General features: G+C 38.6%; 1 long non-coding RNA gene across 2 annotated transcripts in view; it reads left to right on the forward strand.

Annotated features, from left to right (window-relative positions):
• Positions 1-24,039, forward strand: part of LOC145514214 (uncharacterized) — a 45,587-nt gene that overhangs the window by 19,424 nt on the left and 2,124 nt on the right. The window contains exon 3 of one of the 2 annotated variants that reach the window (XR_014059928.1): positions 20,945-21,030. This is a non-coding gene — a long non-coding RNA (uncharacterized LOC145514214). The remainder of the gene's footprint in view (positions 1-20,944; positions 21,031-24,039) is intronic. The other variant, XR_014059929.1, reaches the window with a different exon arrangement.

Raw genomic sequence — 24,039 nt, forward strand, 5'->3', positions numbered from 1 at the left:
TGGCAAAATGTATATAAAATTTACCATCTTAACCACTTTAAAGTTATAGTCCAGTGGTATTAAATATATTTACATTGTTATGCAAGTCACCATCACCCATCCCCATAACTCTTTCACCTTATAAAACTGAAACCCTATACCCACTAAACAATAACACCCTTCTCCCCTCCCCTGAGCCCTTGGCAACCACCACTAATTCATTCTGTCTTTATGACTTTATGATTTAATCTACTCTAAGTACTCTCAGTGGAATCATATGGTATTTATCTTTTTGTGACTATCAGAATGTCCTCAAAGTTCACCCATGTAGTCTCATATTGGGGAATTTCTTTCACTTTTAAGGCTGAATAACATTTTAGTGTGTCTATGTTTGTGTGTGTGTGAATATAATTTATACATACCAAATTTTCCATATGTATTCACCCATTGATGGGCACTGGATTGCTTTCAAGTTTTAGCTATGACTAATACTGCTATGAACATGAGGATACAAATATACTTTCCAAACCCTGCTTTCAGTTCTCTTGAGTATACACCCAGAAATGGAATTCCTGAATCATATGATAAGTCTATTTTTAATTGTTTGAGGAACTGCCATACTGTTTTTCACAGTGACTATTCCATTTTACATTCCTACCAACAGTGCACAAGGTTTCAATTTTTCCACATCCTCATGAACACCTGCTGTTTCCTCTTTCTTTGATCGCAGCCATCCTAATGGGTATGAGGTGGTATCTCATTGTAGTTTTGATTTGCATTTTGCTAATTATTTGTGATGTTGGGCATCTTTTCATGTGCTTATTGGCCATTTGCAAATCTTCTTTGGCGAAATGTCCATTCAGGTCTTTGCCCATTTTTTACTTGGCTTGTTTGGATTTTTGTTTTTTTTTCTTGCTGAGTTTTAGGGGTTTTCTGTATATTTGGGATATTAATCCCTTACCAGATATGTGATTTACAGATATTTTCTCCTACTCTGTGGGTTGCCTTTTTATTCTGTGTGTAGTGTGTTTGGATACATAACATTTTTAAAATTTTCATGAGATTGATTTGTCTGTTTTTCTTTTGTAACCTGTGCCTCTGGTGTCACCATCTTGCAAGTTCTGAATCTGGTGAAGGGGTAAATGAGTGTATACCACATTGTGCTGTTCTGTCTATGTGTGTGAGACTTTTTTCCAGTTTCACCCTCCTGGGCTCCCCGATACTGTTCTGCTCACGCTGGGTCATCACTATCTGGAGCCAAGATCTGTCTTCTTCCTGGATGATGAACACCATGAGAGAGGGGCCTGGGTGTCTCTTACCACTGTGTCCTTAGCACCAACCAGCATAATGTGACAAATTAGGTGAACCACATTCACTGTGTAAAGAAGTCCTCATATCAACTTAAAAGAAAATACAAAATGTTATGTTTATCAGGTTTCTACTTTGGACCAGACTTATGCTAACTGCATTATATTATTAATAGTAAGAACACCAAATAAAATTTAACCATGACAAGCCACAAAGTTACTTCCTTTCTCTAAATACTCCACCTGTTCAGTCCTACTCCCTCCACCCATGCTCCCTCTCCAGTCATACTCCTTCCACCTCTCCTCCATTTCCAATTCTTCATCCATTACTCTTTCCTGTCCTCCTTAAGACATAAAGGATTTGAAAGCACAATAAGCCAACTCAATCTAACAAACTTATATAGAATATTACCCAGCAATAGCAGAACATACACTCTTACATGTACACAGACATGTTACAGGGTAGAATACAGGTTAGGCCACAACTCAAGTCTCTATGGATTTAAAATTAAGATATTATACAAAGTATCGTCTTTGACTACAAATGGAATGAAGTTAGGAATAAATAACAAAAGGAAAGCTGTTTATCTGTTCATATGATAATGGACATTGGGTTTTTCCAGTATGGAATTACCATGATTAAAATTGCCATGAACTTTTGTGTACAAGGCTTTGCATGGACATATGTTTTTGTCCTCCTTGGGTGTTTACCCAAGGGGAAGAAAAATGGCTTGTTGTGAGTGAAACTGAGCATCTTTCAAATGTCATTTTCTGTCTTTTGTGATTGTCCATTCATTGTGCTAATTTTTTGCAATATTTTTAGTCTTATTTATTCTTAAGTTTTTTGTCTATGGGGAACATTAGGCCTTTCTTTTATACATGCTACAAATATTCTTTCCCAGCTTGTAATTTGTAATTTAGTTTTTCCTAAGGTGATTCTATGTAAAATTTAAAAATTTTTATGTAGTCAAATGTATTTGTCTTTAATTGCATCTGGATTTTCAATCACAATTAGAAGTCTACCCTCTACGAATGTTACAGAGAAATTCACCCATGTTTTCTTCCAGTATTACTCTGGTTTCCCTTTTTATATTCAGATTCAGGATCCATTTAAAGTTTATTCTGTTTGTGGTGTGAAGAAAGTGGTATTGAAATATCAAAAGCCCATTTTTTTTTGGCCCCAGTGATTTGAAAAACCACCTTTATCATACATTATATGTCCACATGTTGTTGCTGTTGTTGTTTAGTCACTCAGAATGTCTGACTCTTTTGTGGATGACTCCATGGACTGTAGCCCACCAGGTTCCTCTGTCCATAGGATTTCTTAGGCAAGAATATTGGAATGGGTTGCCATTTCTTTTTCCAGGGGATCTTTCCCACACAGGAATCAAATCCTTGTCTCCTGCATTGACAGGCAGATTCTTTACCACTGAGCCACCAGGGAAACCCATTTCTGTACATACTTGGTATTATTCTGGATTTTTCCTTTCTATTCTATTCCTTGGTATTATTCTGGATTTTCCCATTCTATTCCTTTGGTTACCCTAATTCATGTACCAGCACCATGTTGTTTAAAGAATAGAGGCTTTTTTCTATGTTTAATTATCTGGCCAGACAAGTCCCTTCTCTTTCCCCCACCACAGCAGAGCTCCCTGTTCGGATTTTCTGGTTATTGTCATGTGTTTATTTTTCTACATGGACTTTAATATCAATCAGTCTAGCTCTAGGGAGAAAAATGTTTGTTAGTAATTTTATTGGGATCATGTTTAATTTATGAGTTAACATAGGGAAAACATACTTTGATGATGATTAGATATTCTAACCATGAGCTATCTTTCCTTTTGTTTTCTTAAGTTTTCTTTTGTTAAATAGGATATGTTTTAGGTAAGTATATTTAAAAATTGAACCAGAGATTACTTCCATGAGATATATTAAAAAGCGAGAAGTCTATCTTGCTTTCTTTCCAGTAAAGGAAAGAAGGAATTTTAAAACAGTAGTAATACACTACTTGAGTAGCTTTAATTGTGTTCAGGAATTGTTAAGCATCTTGGTCTGCAGCATTCAGATTTCCTGGATGTCTCTTCCCTGGGTCTGCTTTGGGTCAATATGGAGGGCAACTGCTCCTCAACATACATAATAAGCCTAATCACTTTAAGTCTTTTTTGTTTTTTTAAGGAGACTTTGGGGAATTCTCTGGTGGTCCAGTGGATAGGACTCTGTGCTTTCACTGGCAAAGGCAGTGAAAGTTTAGTCCCGGATTGGCGAACTGAGATCCTGCAAGGCACGTGTCATGGCAGATAGATAAATAGACAGACAGACAGATAGATAGATGAATGAATCTTGAATCCCTTTAAGAATCTGAAAGCCATGGACCCATGTCTCCCAAAATGCTGCTGCTGCTGCTAAGTCGCTTCAGTCGTGTTTGACTCTGTGCGACCCCATAGACGGCAGCCCACCAGGCTCCTCTCTCCATGGGATTCTCCAGGCAAGAACACTGGACTGGGTTGCCATGTCCTTCTCCAATGCAGGAAAGTGAAAAGTGAAAGTGAAGCCACTCAGTCATTCTGACTCTTTGAGACCCCATGGACTGGAGCCTACCAGGCTCCTCCATCCATGGGATTTTCCAGGCAAGAGTACTGGAGTGGGTTGCCATTGCCTTCTCTGTCTCCCAAAATACATAAGCTCAAAAATTTTTCATGTGAGAGGAGAGGGCAGAGATTCCATGAAGCTGATTCTTAGATGCTAGTTTTGAACCCCTGCACTATGGATTATTGAAGGCAAAAGGAGAAGGAGGCAGCAGAGGATATGACATGATTAGATAGCATCACTGTCTCGATGGACATGAATTTGAGCAAACTCCAGGAAATAGTGGAGGACAGAGGAGCCTGGCGGGCTACAGTCCATGGCTTCACAAAGAGTTGGACAGGATTTAGCAACTGAACAACAACAACACTATGGATTATATATTACAGGATTACAAACCTAGTGCTGCAGAGGCAATATCTATCTAGGTTTGGGCATTTTACCCACTGATATTAATTTGTATTACTCATACTTTCCAGTTTCTCTTGAGGGATCTGTCGTTTAACATAATTTGGATCTGAATAGATTTTAGTTTGACAAAGCTCCACCAAGAAGATCACAGTGTTGTCCCTGTGAAAGTAAAAGAAGGAGACTTCTTCCCCTACTCGTGGTTAATCTAATTCCATACTAAGAATCTACACTTTAGATTCTAAAGGATTTGTACGTTGAGAATAAATTGCTTGATGCTACAGCTATACATATTCTGAGTGTTAAGGAAAATGGGGCTATGTCCAGGGAGCCCCATGTCTAGTTTTAATTTCTTTCAGGTTTGGAAACCTCCCTCGAGTGCTGACAGTTATAGCATTCCAAGGCCAGAAGGCAAATAACAGAATTGGTGCTGTGGCCAGCATCCTTCAGATTCTCACAGATACTAAACCCAAATGCTATAGTAAGGTCAAAAGTAAGACACCCCTAGAATCCTGGGTCATGATGATCCTCTGAAGGCTAACCTGGGGACATTCCTCTTGATATCACAGGACGCTACTGGGGAGATGAAGCCAGAGAGGGAGATATACAGGGACAGATGGTAAAAGGTCTTGCTTACCATCTGCTGCTGCTGCTGCTAAGTTGCTTCAGTTGTGTCCGACTCTGTGCGACCCCATAGACAGCAGCCCACCAGGCTCCTCTGTCCCTGGGATTCTCCAGGCAAGAATATTGGAGTGGGTTGCCATTTCCTTCTCCAGTGCATGAAGGTGAAAAGTGAAAGTGAAGTCGCTCAGTCGTGTCCGACTCTTTGTGACCCTGTGGACTGTAGCCTACCAGGCTCCTCCATCCATGGGATTTTCCAGGCAAGAGTACTGGAGTGGGGTGCCATTGCCTTCTCCATCAGACAGTTTCAATTTTATTCTGAGACAAAGGGAACCACTTAAGGGGAATGACATGATCAGACCTGCTTAGGAGGTAATCACTCTGGCTGTTAGAGAGTGAAACTGGGGCTGGCTAGAGAGGACATCTGAGGCAAGAAGACTAATCAGTCTTAGAGGAACATCAAGGGCTGTAAAAGACAGTGGCAGGCCAGTGGTAGGACTGGAAGGATTTGAAGGTCGCATTAGGAGGGCCCATCCAGGATGGCTGAGTGCACTTAACAAGGATGTGGGAGTGTTGGGCCTTGGAGATTGCACTCTGTGAGGTCCATTTTCCCTAGCCAAATGAGCTCCCTCAAAGACATTTTCCCATCTCATGCCTCATTACAAAAGGAATAAAATATTCTTCAATCCTAAGTGCTATCTGTATGAAGCCACAGACAAGAAAGAAGAGAGAGGAAAAAGGAAGCAGAGTTGACAGAGGTGCTAGTATGCTAAGGTGGTCATCATATTGCAGTATATAAATGTATCAAATCAGCACATTCTACACCTTAAATTTATCCAATGTTATGTGTTAATTCTATCTCAATAAAAAGTTAAACTAAACAAAACAGCATATGTTTTAATAGCTTGGAGGCCAACATTGTCATTATGTTCAGTGATTTCTGAGCCATTGGCTTAACCCACATTCTCATTGATCCAAGGCTGGGGCATGTTTGTGCTAACAGTGCATTTGTGTGGTGTGCTTTTGCTTTCAAAATACTTCTATTTTCATTCTCCTCTTTACTCATCCAAGGATAACTTTCTTATTTTTTCCACTGGGTCAACTGGCAATTTGTTTTGGACTAAATGCCATGGTTTGAGTTTCCTGAAACACTACCACTTCTGCAGATTTGACCAACTTTATTTTATCTAGTGAGTAATAACATACACACAGCAAGTGCATGAAGTACACAATCTTAAGCATGTAGTTTCTTTTTAACATTTGTGCACGTCTAAATAGCCACCATTGAGGTAAAACTATATAATATTTCCTGCACCCTATGAGATTCTTTTGTGCACTTTTCATTCTTTTCCTTGAAGAGTTAATCACTATTCTGACTTCTAAACACATCTTTTAATTTTGTCTGTTCTTAAACTGTATGTGGTTTCCCAGGTGGCACTAGTGGTAAAGAACCCACCTGCCAATGCAGAAGACTTAAGAGACATGGGTTTGATCCCTGGGTTGGCAAGATTCCCTGGAGGAGGGCAAGGCAACCCATTCTAGTAGTCTCGGTTGGAGAATCACATAGACAGAGGAGCCTAGTGGGCTACCATCCATAGGGTCTCCAAGAGATGGATGTGATTGAACATACACACACAAACTCTATATAAATTGAATCACATGCTAGAACTTTTCTGTGTCTGGCATCTTTCATGCAATACTGCATCTGAGATTTCTCTACCTTGTGTTGGAGCCTTTTTTAAAAAATTGATTGGTAGTATTCCATTATATAAATTATCATAATTTATTTATCTGTTTGTGTGATAAGTATTTGTGTTGTTTCATCTTTTAGATATTATGAATAAAGCTGCCATGAATATAGTGTACAGATTAGAGGGCATATGCATTCATTTCTCTGGAGGATTAAAAAACAGAATTGTTGTATCCTAAAGCCAATGCATATTTAACTCTAATAGAAACAAACAAATGGTTTTCCAAAGAAATTGCGTTACTTTGCAGCTCCCACTGACAAAATATGAGATTTAGTCCTTGAAAACATTTGATATTGTCAGTGTTCTAAATCTTAGCCTTTCTGGGAAGGGAGTAGTGGTCTCTTATTGTGATTTTGTTTGTTTGTTTGTTTTTTAATCGGAATATAGTTGATTAATCAGGCTTCCCTGATAGCTCAGTTGGTAAAGAATCCGACTTCAATGCAGGAGACCCTGATTCAATTCCTGGGATGGGAAGATCCCCTGGAGAAGGGATAGGCTACCTGCACCAGTATTCTTGGGCTTCCCTTGTGGCTCAGCTGGTGAAGAATCTGCCTGCAATGCGGGAGACCTGGGTTCCATCCCTGGATTGGGAAGATCCCCTGGAGAAGGGAAAGGCTACCCATTCCAGTATTCTGGCCTGCATGGACTATATAGTCCTTGGACTTCATATGGGATGGACTTCATATAATTCCATGGACTATATAGTCCTTGGGGTTGCAAAGAGTTGGACACGACTGAGCGACTTTCACTCACTCGCTTATAGTTGATTAACAACATTATGTTAGTTTCAGGTATACAACAAACTGATTCAGTTATATGTATGCAAGTATCTATTCTTTTCCTATTTAGATTATTATATAATACTGAGAAGAGTTCCCTGTGCTATACAGTAGCTCTGTGTTGCCTATTTTAAATTTAACAGTGCATACATGTCAATCACAAACTTCCAATCTATCCCTCCCCACCACGCTTCTCCCCTGGTAATCTCATTGTGGTTTTAATTTGCATTTCCCTGATGAGTCATATAAATTCCTGTTAAGTTTTATTTTTGTTTATTACCCAGTTAGATATCCTCATTTTCCAAGTTCCTATTCAAGTCTTTTACCCAATATTTTTATTGAATTTGTTGCCTTTTTTCTTATTGCTTTATAGAAATCTTTTTCTTTAAAGGTGGTTCTGAATCCTTTGTCAGATGTGTGTATTGCAAATATCTTCTATTTTGTGACTTGCAAGCAAATTTATTTATAAACAAATGGAATTATGATATAATTAGAGCTATAATTTTAATCTTTTTAATTGTTTCTGGCCTTGAATCCCTTTGGAAGTCTGCCTATGAATCCCTAAAAAGAATAATTTAAAATGTATAAATTAAACTACATAACAATTAAAAGGAATCCAATAATCTTGAAATACAGAGCATTTCTTAATTATGATGTTTGCTCCATTATTGGTGCATAAAAAGATCTAGTGGTAGATCTAATGATTATCATAATTTCAAAGTAGTCGTGGCTATAAATGATATCTTGAAATGTTTCAACTTTAATGTGATATGAAAATATCTATAATTTCTGTTGACAATTGTAGGTTCTACCATTACTATAGTTTGTTGTCTACCTTCATAATTGAAAGAAATACTAAATTTCAGTTAAATATTAGCAAAACTTAGAATGTTCTTTTCTCATCAAGGTCACAGACTCAGTGAATTCTGAGGCACACACTCATTGTGCCTCCCATATGAAGATTTCCTGTAATCAGGATACCCATGCTGATAGAATAGACTAGAAGAAGGGATAAGCTGGAGGCAGGGAGGCCATTTCAATAGTCCAGACAAGTTTATTTATTTATTTAGTTTTGCCATACATTGACATGAATCTGCCATGGGTGTACATGTGTTCCCCTTCCAGAACCCCCCTCTTACCTCCCTCCCCATCCCATCCCTCTGGGTCATCCCAGTGCACCAGCCCCAAGAACCCTGTATCATGCATCAAACCCAGACAAGTTTAAATTGAGGTCATGGTAGTGGGGTCAAGGGCAGTGTCTAATATTGGGAAAGAGAATTTAGGTGTGTGGGTCTTGGAAGTTGGTGGGGAGATGGCTGGGGAAGCAGGAGGAAAGCCTGACTAGAGGAGTTCACTGAGGTTCAGAGCTTGGGTAAGAGGGAAGTTGGCAGTTCAAGCCACACTAGCTCTTAGCTGGACTGCAGTAATAGCCTGCTAACGGGCTGAGAGTGTTTGTCCTTTCCCCCTACAGTCTAATTTCAAAAGAACAAAGTGGACTTTTAAAACAGAAGTAAGATTACAAAATGTCTCAGTTCAAAGCCGTGCAACGACCAAAGTCCTTACAATAGTCCTTAGGGCCTCACATGGTCTGAGTGTCCATCCTCTCTCTGACTTTATCTCCTGCTGTCTCTCCTCTCTCTCTCTCCTCCCTCTCCCTCCCCTATTCACTGTTTCAGACACAACTGCTCTTCTCAAACAAACAAGGCAATGTTCCTGCCTTGGGCATTTGGACTCTTTTTCAGTCAAGGACAGTCTTCCTTTAAGCAGCCATATGCTACCTCCCTTAACTCCTTCAAATCTTTGCTCAAAACTCAAGTCCTTTCTTTCTTAACCTCCTTCAAATCACACCAGTGAGGTTTACTGTGATGACTGGATTTGAAATAGCATCTCTGTAACTAAGAAGGACCCTATGGGGCCTTTCTGGGACAGATCGCTCCCCCGTATCTCTGCTTTAGCTCCTCTCTGAAGTTCCTAGATGATAGTATCTGACACATTTTTCCCGAGTTTTTTCAGACGCTAAAAGCACTACACCATGGAAGAAATTAATAACTTGTGATCATGAGAATGTATCCCCCAGACTTACTGGACTACATTGTACCTACTCAGGACTGATAATGTTGACCCCTGTGACAACACCTTGTTATCCCACCATCAACCAATCAGAATTGTGCATGAGTTGATTACACTCCCTGGGACCAGCCTCTCTCACCTTGCGTGTAAAAATGCTTTGCTGAAATCCTTTGGAGAGTTTGAGGGTTTTGAACACGAGCCACCAGTTCTCTTTGTTTGGCACCATTACAATAAATGCTGCACATTCCTTCAGCATATGTCAGTAGATAGGCTTTACTGCATGTGGGCTAGTGGACCCAAGTTTGGTTCAGTAACATTTCTTCAAATCCCACTTACTCTGATTTTTTTTTTTTCCTGCCTTTCACATGATATCCCTTCTTCAATTTCTTGTCTGTATTCTCTCACTAGAATGTAAACTCCATGAGGACTGGAATCTTTGTTTTGGTACTGTGGTCTAAAATATCAAGAACAGTGGTTGGTACGCAGCAGGTGTTCAGTAGATATTGTAGGAATGAATACAATATTCATTGTGGGGATGGTGATGCAGCTCCAAAAAAGGAAAGGCGAGAAAGAAGAAGACGCTTTCGGGGAACAAGGAGAATATTATTGATTTAATACATTAAAGAAGGATCCGTGGGTTGCCCTGGTAGATACCTAGTTGGTTTGGAGTTTGAGGGAAAGGTTACTGGTACAGAATTTCAGATTTGAAAGTTGATTAGCATGTGGGAGTTAGTTGAAGCTTGGGCTTGTTCAAAGAGCACCTGAAGGAAGGAAACTGAGAATTTTGGAGGAAAAGTAACTTTTAAAAAGTAGTTAGGGCCTTCACTGGTGGCACAGTTAGGAATCCGCCTGGTAATGCAGGGGACACGGGCTCTATCCCTGGTCCAGGAAGATTCCACATGCTGCAGAACAACAAAGTCCATGTGCTCCAGAGCCCAGGAGCCACAACTACTGAGCTTGCTTGCCTAGAGCCTGTCCTCCCCAGCAAGAGAAGCCACCACAACGAGAAGTCCTAGCACCACAATAAAGAGTGGCCCTCACTTGCCACAACTAGAGAAAGCCCATGCAAAAAGCAACAAAGACCTAGTTTAGGCAAAAAAAAAAGAACAGAGAATCTCTTCGTATCCCCACTGTATCCAAATTTCTACATAAATAGAATTTGTAAAAAAATAAGAAAACTCATCAAAAAAGATGTGGTAGCAAAACAAAAACACTAGAAAGAGCTATCAGAAAACATAAAGTAATTATTAAATTTAAAAGTGGAAAAGTACAGTAATCTAGGGAAATAGGCAGGACGAAATATATTTCAAAATTAGATTTTAAACATGTAATGAAGTTTTCCAATTTTGTAAAACAGCGGGGTTTATGTCAAAATGTTTTGTTTTCTTTTTGTTTGTATTTTCTGTTTTCTAGCTGACACAAAAGTGCCAGATCACATTTCTGTGAATTTTTGACACTCAGAGGAGAAATGGTAATTATCTGCTTTAATTCTAAGTGATCTTGTATTAAAAATGTACTCAGTTGGAGGTTTAAGTATAAAATGCAAAGAGATTGATGTGAAAAGTTGCAAAATTCTAGCTCGTATTTTTGGAGAAAATGTATCAAAATGCAAAGGAGTCACATTATATACTGCATTTAATTTAGAGAACTCACAGGGTCTTTGAACAAAAGGAAGCAGAGCTAGGTATGAGAGAGAGAGAAGAGAAATGATTTAAATAGTGTAGGCACTTCCAAATCTGCCATCCCCCTTGACTAATATCTTTTTCTGTGTAAGCATGAGAAGCAAGGCTTGAAGAGGCAATTCCATTGGTTGGTATTAGTTTTCACATGCTCTTAGTGTAAGCATTTCACTGTATTAAGTGCTGTTTCAGTGTTTCATATAAACTTTTGTAATCAACTTATCAAATTCCATTTAAAAACCTTGTAGAGACTTTGATTGAGGCTATATTTAATTTTTCGATTGAGAAATCTTTGTATATATGTATTTGTTTTTTCATTTTCATGTATACATGTATTTTCACTTTTATTTTACAGATAATTTGTAACAATATAGAAAAATCAGAAAATACATACTGTAAACATAAAGAAGATAAGAATCACCTATATTTATTGAGAAAACTTATCTTTAAACACTGAGTCTTCCTATCAGGAACATGGTCTGCTTTCTTAGTCATTTAAATCTTTTATGTCATTTTGTTTCATTGTTATTGTTTTCCCATGTAAGTCTTTAACATTTTTATTAGATTTATTTCTAAGTGATGCAATGGTTTTGTTGCTATAATGAGTGGATCCATTTCCTCTAACATTATCTAATAAGTTAGTGTTAGAAGCTATTAATTTTTTAAATGTTGATCACATATTGGTACTAAATTTCCTTGTTTGTTCTACTGGTTTAACCATAACCTCTGAAATAGTTTTGTTTCAGTCTTTCCATTTACTTGTATCTATGTCTTTCTTCCCTGATTTAGTGTGTTGAGGAAAGCCTCAAATACAATGATGAATAGTTATGGTGGAAGTAGGTATTCTTATCTTGTCCTTTCAAGGGGTTGCTTGCTTTGAATGTCTATTAGGATGATGCTTGCTCTAAGGTTTGATTTCTCTATCAGGAAGTTTTCCCCTCTCGTTAGCTCTCTAAAGCATTTTAATAGAAATAGTAATCAATTTTATCAAGTTCCTTTTTCAACATCAGATGATCATTTGGTTTCTATGTCTTTAATAAGTATGGTGATTTGTATTAATAGAGTTTTAATAGAGTTCATAATGTTGAAGTAGTTCTGTATTTCTAGAATAAACTCTCTTGGTCTTAATGTGATAGTCCTTTAATATACTGCCATATTCTGTGCTAATACTATATTTGGGATATTTGTTTCTATGTACATAAGTGGCATTAGTTTCTTGTGGGTTTTGGAGGGAAAGCAGTAACCCATTTTGGTTTGTTATCAGGATTATGTTGGTCTCAGAATGAAATAGGAAGCTTTTTATTCTTTTCTTTGCCCTGGACTATTTACATAACAAAAGAATTACCTGTTCTTCAATCATTTGGTAGAGTTCTCTCAAACTCTTCTGGGTCTGTTATATTTTTTTTTTTAAGAAGTAGATCTTTGACTAACTTTTCTATTTCTTAGATGATGACTAGGCTAGTCAGTTTCTCTACCTATTCTTGATTCCATATTATAAGCTTATATTTTCTGTAAGATTATCTACTTCATATTAATTTTATAATTAATTATATAAAATTACATAAATAAAGTTTGTGCTAATTAAATTATCTTCTATAAATGTGGTTATGTCATCTCTAATTTCCAACACTGTCTGTGTTCTCTGCTTAGAGAGCTGCAGACCCTTAGATTGCAACCCATTGAACTGAAGACAAGAGATAATTTTCATAGTGTTACTATAGCAACCAGACTAAGTCTTAGAGCAATTAGAAGTTCAAGGGCTTAGGGATTTGAGTATCTTGGAAGGGAAACATAAAAAAGTTTGAATGGTAAAATATAACTAACAGCATTTCAATCCCTTGATGCTCCAAGTGAAATAGAGTCCAAGAAACTCTGAAGAGCTTAACAGTGTTCCCCTCAACTCTCTACTCTCACTGGACCATCTTATCTGCACTGAGAAAGACATTCACTCTTAATTTTAGTCAGTCTAAGAAATACAGCATTAAAATTTTTTGCTTGACTATTGAGTTACCAGCAGGATGCATCAATGTCAATTCCTTGACATTTCAATTTCACCAAGTATCTGATTCCATCTTCTCCATTTTTCTTCAATCTAGTTTAATGAATCACCTATATCTTTATTTTCAGCCTTGTTATCTTGGGCAATCCATGCCATTAATTTTCAGTTTATCTTTTACTTAGGATGAAGGAAAATGTTCAGCCTTTCTACTTCAAGACTCACTTTCATTTATAGGTGGCACATTACCACTGTTGCAAGATGCTGGCATATAAATGTCATCCCTTATTCCCTTTGTTTGATTTCTACAAGCCTCGTCTTATTACTGTATTTCTGGCTCTACTCAGGGGCCAGGTTCTCATTAATAGCTTGTAGTTTTGTTAATCCTGATTTCTGTTGTTTGCTCTGTTTCTAATACAGTAAATCTTAGAAAGCTCTGAACTAAAAGTTACCCAGATACAAATGTAGGGTATCCTTAAACTACTAACATAAGTATTAATCCTATACCTTTATCAATATATTTGGTAAACCATAAATATTTAAAACAGAAGAAAAAAATGTAGACCACAAGCTTCTGAGACATATTAAGTTTAGGTTTGTCCATATAGTACATGGACAAACCTCTTTCCATGGAAATCTCCAGACAAGAGTACTGGAGTGGATTGCCAATCCCTTCTCCAGGGGATCTTCCCAACCCAGGGATATAACCCGGGTCTCCTGCATTGCAGGCAGATTCTTTACCATATGAGCCACCAGAGTACATATTAAGACCCAAACAGTTTACATATTCCAGTCTAGACCATAACATCATACAGGCAGGGGTCACGTCAATCTGTTTACTACCAAATTCCTAATGCTAGTACACGTCTGGCACATAGTAGTTAATCAGTACATATAGTTGACTGAATAATCAATTGATATGTATAGGGACCCTAATTCAATAATGTATCTTAACATTGTCACACATGATTGTAAAATGACATTGTAAAATGACAATGTAAAATTATGTTAGATGCTTTCAAGTTTCAGGTATCAGAGATCTTCAGATCTTACATTTGTTATAGGGGTTTACTGGAAGGATTCATGGAGCTATAAAATGAAGACAAAAAAAAAATCTCAACAGGTAAAAAAATCTCAGCTGACTGACCATCATTTTGGACTGGTGGTACCTCTAGCAGTCATGCTTTTTCAGAATTGGGTACCTGTTGCCATTGTTCATCATTCAGGAGGCCTCTGTGTTTGCTCAGCTGCTACTAACTCTGCATGTCTGAGTGCATTGCTACCCTCCTACCACCACCATCATAATGAATATGATTAGCCAATCACTAACCAATTGATCCTCAGCAATCAATGCAAAGAAATAGAGGAAAACAACAGAAGGGGAAAGACTAGAGATCTCTTCAAGAAAATCAGAGATACCAAGGGAACATTTCATGCAAAGATGGGCTCGATAAAGGACAGAAATGGTATGGACCTAACAGAAGCAGAAGATATTAAGAAGAAGTGGCAAGAATACACAGAAGAACTGTACAAAAAAGATCTTCACGACCCAGATAATCACGATGGTGTGATCACTCACCAGAGCCAGACATCCTGGAATGTGAAGTCAAGTGGGCCTTAGAAAGCATCACTACGAACAAAGCTAGTGGAGGTGATGGAATTCCAGTTGAGCTATTTCAAATCCTGAAAGATGATGCTGTGAAAGTGCTGCATTGAATATGCCAGCAAATCTAGAAAACTCAGCAGTGGCCACAGGACTGGAAAAGGTCAGTTTTCATTCAAATACCAAAGAAAGGCATTGCCAAAGAATGCTCAAACTACCGCACAATTGCACTCATCTCACATGCTAGTAAAGTAATGCTCAAAATTCTCCAAGCCAGGCTTCAGCAATACGTGAACCGTGAACTTCCAGATGTTCAAGCTGGTTTTAGAAAAGGCAGAGGAGCCAGAGATCAAATTGCCAACATTCTCTGGATCATCGAAAAAGCACGAGAGTTCCAGAAAAACATCTATTTCTGCTTTATTGACTATGCCAAAGCCTTTGACTGTGTGAATCACAATAAACTGTGGAAAATTCTTAAAGAGATGGGAATACCAGACCACCTGACTTGCCTCTTGAGAAACCTGTATGCAGGTCAGAAAGCAACAGTTAGAACTGGACATGGAACAACAGACTGGTTCCAAATAGGAAAACAAGTACGTCAAGGCTGTATATTGTCACCCTGCTCATTTAACTTATATGCAGAGTACATCATGAGAAATGCTGGGCTGGAAGAAACACAAGCTGGAATCAAGATGGCTGGGAGAAATATCAATAACCTCAGATATGCAAATGACACACTCTATGGCAGAAAGTTAAGAGGAACTAAAAAGCCTCTTGATGAAAGTGAGAGAGGAGAGTGAAAAAGTTTGCTTAAAGCTCAACATTCAGAAAACTAAGATCATGGCATCTGTTCCCATCACTTCATGGGAAATAGATGGGGAAACAGTGGAAACAGTGTCAGACTTTATTTTTGGGGGCTCCAAAATTACTGCAGATGTTGATTGCAGCCATGAAATTAAAAGACTCTTACTCCTTGGAAGGAAAGTTATAACCAACCTAGAGAGCATATTAAAAAGCAGAGACATTACTTTATCAACAAAGGTTTGTCTAGTCAAGGCTATGGTTTTTCCAGTAGTCATGTATGGATGTGAGAGTTGGACTGTGAAGAAAGCTGAGCACCAAAGAATTGATGCTTTTGAATTGTGGTGTTGGAGAAGACCCTTGAGAGTCCCTTGGACTGCAAGGAGATACAACCAGTCCGTCTTAAAGGAGATGAGTCCTGGGTGTTCACTGGAAGGACTCATGCTGAAGCTGAAACTCCAATACTTTGGCCACCTGATGCGAAGAGCTGACTCATTGGAAAAGACCCTAATGCTGGGAAGGATTGGCAGCAGGAGGAGAAGGGGATGACAGAGGATGAGATGGCTGGATGGCATCACCGACTCAATGGACATGAATTTGGGTCAATTCCGGGAGTTGGTTATGGACAGGGAGGCCTGGCGTGCTGTGACTCATGGGGTCGCAAAGAGTCGGACATGACTGAGCAGCTGAACTGAACTGAACCAATATAATGGGTCTAGTTCTCCAGCACTGAGCCACTTCGCAGGTCACTTGCCAACCTGTATGGGTTGCTTTCAGGTGAGGTAATGATCCTAGGTTCAGTCACCTGTGGTGAAGGGAGTAGGGTCACATGGTAAAAGAGGGGCCACTAATGAGGCAGGTACCCTGAGGCACCTTGCATGACCTAGTACCACCTTTCTATCTAAAGCAATCACCAGGGCCTGTCCTGTATCAACATCTAACAATCCAAACAGCCATACTGGTTTTATTTTATATTCATGTTATCCCATCTTTATTGTGTGGGTTTCATTTGCTAGTCAAGCCATTAATAGCCAGTCAAGTATCCTAGAATCATGATGGTATATTCTGATGGATAGAAATGAACCATGACTTATTGAGAGAAAAAATATCATGTATATAGCACACTGAAGAGAAATTCAATATGTGGGAACTTATGAATAAGAGCTAGGGAGGGTTTTTTTTGGCTTTTCATACATGACATTCCTATAAATCAGAAAACATTTCTGAAGTACCTCGTTCTCAGAAAAACAATTTCCATGAAATCTCTGCATGCTGGCTTTTGCTGGTATGCTGCTGCTGCTGCTGCTAAGTCACTTCAGTCGTGTCCAACTCTGTGCGATCCCATAGACAGCAGCCCACCAGGCTCCCCCGTCCCTGGGATTCTCCAGGCAAGAACACTGGAGTGGGTTGCCATTTCCTTATCTAATGCATGAAAGTGAAAAGTGAAAGTGAAGTCGCTCAGTCGTGTCCAACTCTTAGCGACCCCATAGACTGCAGCCTACCAGACTCCTCCATCCATGGGATTTTCCAGGCAAGAGTACTGGAGTAGGGTGCCATTGCCTTCTCCGTTTGCTGGTATACTTCATGAAATTATGGATAATGATCTTTCTGGGATACAGCACAAATCATGCTGAATTTTCAAAACATGAGCCCATAGTAAATCAGCTATTCTCAGAATTATGCCACATTGACCTGGTATAAAGTAGTGATCTGAGTCAAAGCACCGGCACTATGAATTTCCCAACTATGGGCTATTTTCTGAATAAACAGTGTGTTCATTTAGGCCCAGGCTACCACTGTCCATTTGTAAAAAGGGTTTCAAAATTGTTGCTTCTCATCAGGATGACGTGATTGCTAAATCAAAAGAATATTTCTCAGTCCTTACCTTATTTAACTTCACAACAGCCAACATTTCTGAGTGTCTTCTTCTTCTATCTCATGATAGCTTCATCTACTTCTGTAGAGTAGCTGCCATTTGTACAGTGGTGGTTTCTGAGTACTATACATCCAGATGAGTCCCCATCCCCAAGTTTCAGGGCAGAAATTTCCTCTGCCTTCAAACTGTTGGTCTAGACAATTACAGGTCTTTCAAACAATATATCTTGACTAAATGCATTATACTCCTGTTTCCCACCCTTACCCTAGCCCTCAGAGGCCAATCTGATTTTTCCTTGTTTCCTATCTATAAGTATATGGTGAAAGTGAAAGTGAAGTTGCTCAGTCGTGTCCGACTCTTTGCGACCCCATGGACTGTAGCCTATCAGGCTCCTCCGTCCATGGGATTTTCCAGGCAAGAATACTGGAGTGGGTTGCCATTTTCTTCTCCAGGAGATCTTCCCAACCCAGGGATTGAACCCGGGTCTCCCGCATTGTAGCAGACACTTTACCATGGTGGTCTACCAACTATTCTGAGTCAGGGTAGGATTGAATGGTAGGGGTGGGATTGCTGCCCTCTTTCTTTGCCTAGAACCGATCACCACTCAAATTCTACCAGTTCTATCACCTAATCCTCTCTCCAGTCTGTCTCATCTACTCCATTCCCACTGCCATTGCCTTAGTTCAGGTGTGCATGTTCTTGGGGTTGGAGCACTATATAGTAGCTTTTTTTGTCACCACCTTGATCTCCATCTTCCACTTTGTTGCTGAAACCATCTTTCTGAAACAATCTCATCACCAATTTATTAAAATCCTTTATAGTTTTCTGTAATCCACAAGATAAAACCCAAATTCATTGCTATGGCTGTATTGGTTTGCTAATGCCTCAATAATCTGGTGTCACAAACCACTCCAAACCTTAATGGCTTAAACAACTATTCATATTCATGGATATATGGGTTGGCTGTGGTGGTTCTGCTCATCAAAACTGGGATGATCTGTGGGTCACATGAGGTGGCTAAAGTTCTTTCCACTTGACTCTTATCTTCCAGGGACCAGCAGGTTAGCCTTGGTATCAGTTTTTCATGGTGAAGACAGAGGCACAAGAGCACAAACAGCTAAGGCCTCTTGAGGTCTAACTCAAAACTCTCATGTTACCCTCATTCTAATTGTCAAAGTCATGTGATTGAATCAGGATCTGGGAAATATATTTTGACCTGTTACTGGGAGAGACTGCAAGTTACAAGGGAAAAGCATGAATACAGAGAGGGATGAAGAACTGAGACCAACAGGAAAAAATGGGGGGCTGTCTAATGTACCTATCACCTGCACTTAACTTCCTTGACTCTGACCTTCTAATATGACATCTTGAACAAAATATTTTCTGTCATGCTTCAGTGATATGCTTGAATGACGTGCTTGAATGACATGCTAGGAACAGCTTCTCCCCTCTCCACCCCACCCCATGTTGCTTGTCTGATGATGACCCCTTCATTCTCCAAAACATAGCTAATATGTTGTTTCTCGTTCCTAAGCAACCCTTCCTCCTAGAGAGAAGCAAATTTCCTTCTCTGTGCCACCTGTTTTCTTTATGCATGAATTTTTTTTCTGCTATCAAATAAATTGCAATTACTTATTTACATTGCCACCCCCTTTTTTGATTAATAAATCTTTTTGAGGTTAAGTATTTGCTTTTCTGTCTCTGTGTCTCTAGGGCCCAACAAAGTATTTGGCATGCAAAGTTCAATGAATGCTGAACTGAATTAAAATTACATTAGACAGAAATGACATTTTGGATGTAAGACCAATTACACTGAGTTGCAAGTACAGAATTTTGCCTGTGCAATTTGGAATAAGAAGGCAGCTAATGTTCTGTTCTCTCTGAAGCATGGCAGTATGAAATTGTTGAGATATACACAGCGGGCAAATAAAGGAATCACTTTAAGAATTCTTTTTATGCTGCACTGAGCTTTTGGGTTCTGATAAAAGCAGCAGAAATTTGATTTTAAAAAATACTTTACAGATTGTTCTACCATGCTCTGTTACATGTGAACAATTTAGTTTCAATTATGAGTTTTCCCATTTGTGAAAAGGAATTGGAGATTTTCTGCACTGTTTTTGTATAGTCTTACAAACCTTTTTTTCTTTCTTAAAAGCCTAATAGTGTAATAACCTAAGATTGCTTCTTAAAAACTTTTGAAGAATTAGACTCTGCTCAGAATTTTTTTTCTGAAATATCGTACATTTTGAAACAAGAGGCCATTGCTGTTGTTTATATCTATGTTCAAGTCAAATGGTACGGATTTTTTTTTAACAATGAAAAGCACTATCATAGAATTCTCATTAGGATACGATGAACTGATTTATTCTGATGAAAAGATTTAAAGGACCAGTAAGTTGATTTATAATAGACCTATACTAGCTCATGGAGAGTTTAATTGTGCATTGGAGTCCACCCATCACTGCTTCTGAAAATAGCTCACACTATTTGGGGGAAAGGTAGTTTTGTGTATGATCCTTTAACAGGCATAAAAGGGAAAGTAATTTCTATGAAAACTCTACTGAATTTAATGTGTGTGTTTGGAAGGGTCATTCACTACTGTGTCTACTGTATCTAAGGTGTGCTCTCACCATTTTGTGGTGCTTTCAAGTTTCATTAGGATGCATATAACTTTTTTATTTTTGGCTGTACCCCTCCAACTTGCAGGATCTTAGTTCCCTGACCAGGGACTGAACTCATGCCCTCAGCCCTGAGTCCTAACCACTGAATCACCAGGGAATTCCCATAGAATGCATAGAACTTTTGATAGGATTAGAGTAAGCAGTAAGCTCCCTGAGCCCTAAATTTGAACTTCTAGAAGGCATCACTTAGTTGGGGAGCATAGCTGATTTTTAAATGTCTTTTGTATTATTGCTACTAAGCCACTAAGTCCTAGAGCTGTGTTGTCTAATAGAAGTACTCTGTGAGCTACAGATGTAACTTCATATTTTTCAGTAGCCATATTAAAAAAAAATAAGTGTTTTTAAAGAAACCAAATCTATCTAAAGTAGGGTCATTTCAACACATAATCAACATTTTTAGAGTATTAATATGTTTTGCATTCTTTTTTTCATACTAAATCTTTGAAATCTGGTGTATATTTTAGGCTTACAGCACATTTCAATTTGAATGCTATATTTTCATTAGAAATAATTGATCTAATGCCTTGGTCACATTCTCCCTGTCCTACTCTGGCTCTTTCTTTTTTACACCACTACCCTGCCTGGTCCTCATTGGTCTAGCAAACTTCTGCCCCCATGCCCAAGTTCAGACTTACTTCTCAGAGCATCCCTCATCTCCTTCATCTGTTTTCTCACAACGTTTGTATTTTTATTACGATAATTATCACATCACATTGTACTACAGCTTTTAAAAAGTCTGTTGCATCCCAGTTGGAAGTGATCTCATTAAGAGCAGATTGTCATATTTATCTTTGTGCCCTTGGTTCCTAGCAGGTGCTGAGCCTGAAAAAATTCGATTGATTCGTATATGTGAAATATACAAGACAGGCAAATCCATACAGACAGGAAGCCGACTTGTGAGTACCAGGGAGTCAGAGGAGGGAAGATAGAGTGAGTGCTAAACAGTGGGTACCAGGCGTTTTTTTAGGGTGTTGGAAATGTTCTGGAACAAGATAATGATGATAGTTACACAATGCTGTGAATGAATGTTCTAAATGTCACTTACTAAACTGTACACTTTAAAATGGTGCATTTAATGTTATGTGAATTTTGCTAGAATAAAAAAATATATATTGGTTGGAAAAAAAGAGAAATAATAAATCAATGTTTACATTTTCTACAATTTGCAGTTGGAAAAAGTAGATTCATATACCCAAGTTGTTCCAAACAGATTTTTCTAATAATGGAATGAATAACTAGTCATTCAATTTAAATTAATTGGGAAATTCAGTTTCTCAGTTTCACTAGTCACGTTACAAGTGCTCAACAGCCACATGTGGCCAGTGGCCACTGTGTTGGCCAGAGCAATTCTAGAGAAAAGTGATGGCCTCAGGTCTTCAGTAATTACTTGAGGATTTGTGCCCAGCTGCTGTCCATCAACACAAATAAAAAGGAATCAGAGGTCACAGTTCATCTCTACCCATAAAAAGATAAAAAGTATATAGTATGTGGTTTTATATCATAAATAAAACATGAGTTCAGAGAAAAGACAAATGGGTGTGTGTGAGTGTGAGCATTAGAAAGCATTGTGAGGTAAGACTTTGGGCCCTGGAAGTCCACAAGGGTTTAGACAGGAATTGTTATTGTTGTTTAGTCACTAGAAGTCATGTCAAACTCTTTCACGACCTCATGGACTGTAGCCCTCCAGACTCCTTTGTCCATGGGATTGCCCAGGCAAGAATATTGAGTGGGTTGCCATTTCCTTCTCCCGGCAATAATTGAACCCACATCTGCTGTATTGCAGGCGGCTTCTTTACTGCTGAGCCACCTGTGATGCCCAGAAAGGATTTAGGAGGGGACATTATGTGGGGGAAATGGCAAAAGTTCGGTGGTGAAGATACTATATAGGACCAGTACTAAGCAGTACTTAAGAACTTAAGCCCCATGGTCACACTCCTTCAGTGTGAATCCTGGCTCTGAGACTTCCTAATTAACTGACCATGATCATGTTATTTAACTTCCCTTTTCCTGTTTATTTGATCATAAAATAGGGCAAATAATACTTCCTGGGGATTTTGTGAGGACTGATGAACTAATACCTATAAAGCATTCAGTGTAGTGCTTACTGCTTAAGTCCTCAAGATACATTAGCTGCTGTTATTAACTAAGTGTGACTATTTGCTCTTTGGAATTTACATAAAACAAGCCAGAGCCATTCTCTTTAGAACTTATATCTTACAGCATTGAGCTTATTTACATAAACCAATTTACATTCCAAATATGCAACCATTCTCAATGTTACTGAGTCTGTTTCCTGATTTGAAAATTTTGAAATAATTTAACCTACTTTGTAAAGTTGTAATGGAAATTAAATGAGCCCATTTAGGAAGCAGGCTTCTTCTACCTATTAACTACAGCCTTGGGAAACTTACTCACCTCAGAGCCCCAGTTTTCTAATCTAAATGATAATATCACCCTCTCAGGATCAAATGTATAATATATGTGAAGTGCTGAGCACAATTACTGTCACAAAAATGTGCAATTATTTTTAACTTTTGAAAAGATCTCAAGTCTTGATGGCTCAGAGACCTCTAGCAGCTCAGCAAACCTTCAGATTAAAGGTGTCCATGACTTCAAGTTTAGAGGCTTTCATATCTCTAAGAAGTACAGTCACTTCTGCAGGCAGGAACCAGAAAGACATTTTTCACTTCTTTATACCTATGGTTAAAGAAGGTGGACAAACAGGAGTCTCAAAAAAGGACAAATCAGTCAACTCATTTAAAAGAAGGTGGAGAACTGTTTACATGAACCAATACCTTAGCAATGACTCTGTGATCCTTCTCCCTTAGGAAGAAATGAACTGTAATAATTATGAGTGAACAATTGGAAACAATTTAGAAATGGAAAAAATAGCTTGCCTTTCCTCTTGTTGCTTCAAGAACTAAAAGTACGCAGTTTGATGTTTTTTTACTTACCCTAGAAGATTTATCTATACATTTTAATTAATTCTACTAGTCTTTATTCTACAATATGGTGAAACAGATCTACCAATCACCATATTTAAAACAGTCTATTTTCATGTGATGATTCTCAATCAATTATTCATGATCATAAAGTTGTTCTTTTGTGACACTAAAGAGATTTTCTTCACACTTTCAACTGATTTACTGTAATTTTTACATAATTAAAGGTCCCCATGATTCCGTGACCATTCAGAACCTGAAAGGCTTAGAAAGCTTGCAATATCAGCAGTGCAACTTACAGGCCAAGAAAAAATTATGGCAAGATTCTTTTTTGGGGGCTTCCCTGGTGGCTCAGTGGTAAAGAATCCACCTGTCAATGCAAGAGATGTGGGTTCAATCTCAGGGTCGGGAAGATCCCCTGGAGAAGGAAATGGCAACCCACCCCAGTATTCTTGCCTGGGGAAATCCCAGGGACAGAGGAGCCTGGCAGGCTGCAGTCCATTGGGTTACAAAAGAGTCGGACATGACTTAGCGACTAAACAATAAACTCTTCACTGGAGTTCTATATTAGTTTCTTGGGCCACATTAAATAAATACAACAAGATTGAATGACTTAAGACAACAGAAATTTATTCTCTCAGAGTTCTGAAGACGAAAAGGACAAAAGCAAGATACCTTCAGGCACATGCTCCCTCTGAAGTCTCAGAGAAGAATCCTTCCTTGCCTCTTAGTGGATTCTGGTGGCTTGCAGCAATCTTCTGCATTCTTTGGCTTGCAGCTATGTCATCCCAATCTCTGTTGCCTGGTCACAGGGCCATCTTCCTTGAGTATCCTCTGTCTTCAAATAACTCTCACTTTATAAAGACACTTATAATTGGATTTAGGGTCCACCTCACTCCAGCATGACTTCATCTTAATTTGATTACATCTGCAAAGACCCTAATTCCAATTAAGGTCACATTC

Source organism: Giraffa tippelskirchi, chromosome 7 (assembly GCF_054371585.1).
Source record: "Giraffa tippelskirchi isolate mGirTip1 chromosome 7, T2T-mGirTip1v1.2.pri, whole genome shotgun sequence".
Taxonomy (NCBI): Eukaryota; Metazoa; Chordata; class Mammalia; order Artiodactyla; family Giraffidae; genus Giraffa; species Giraffa tippelskirchi.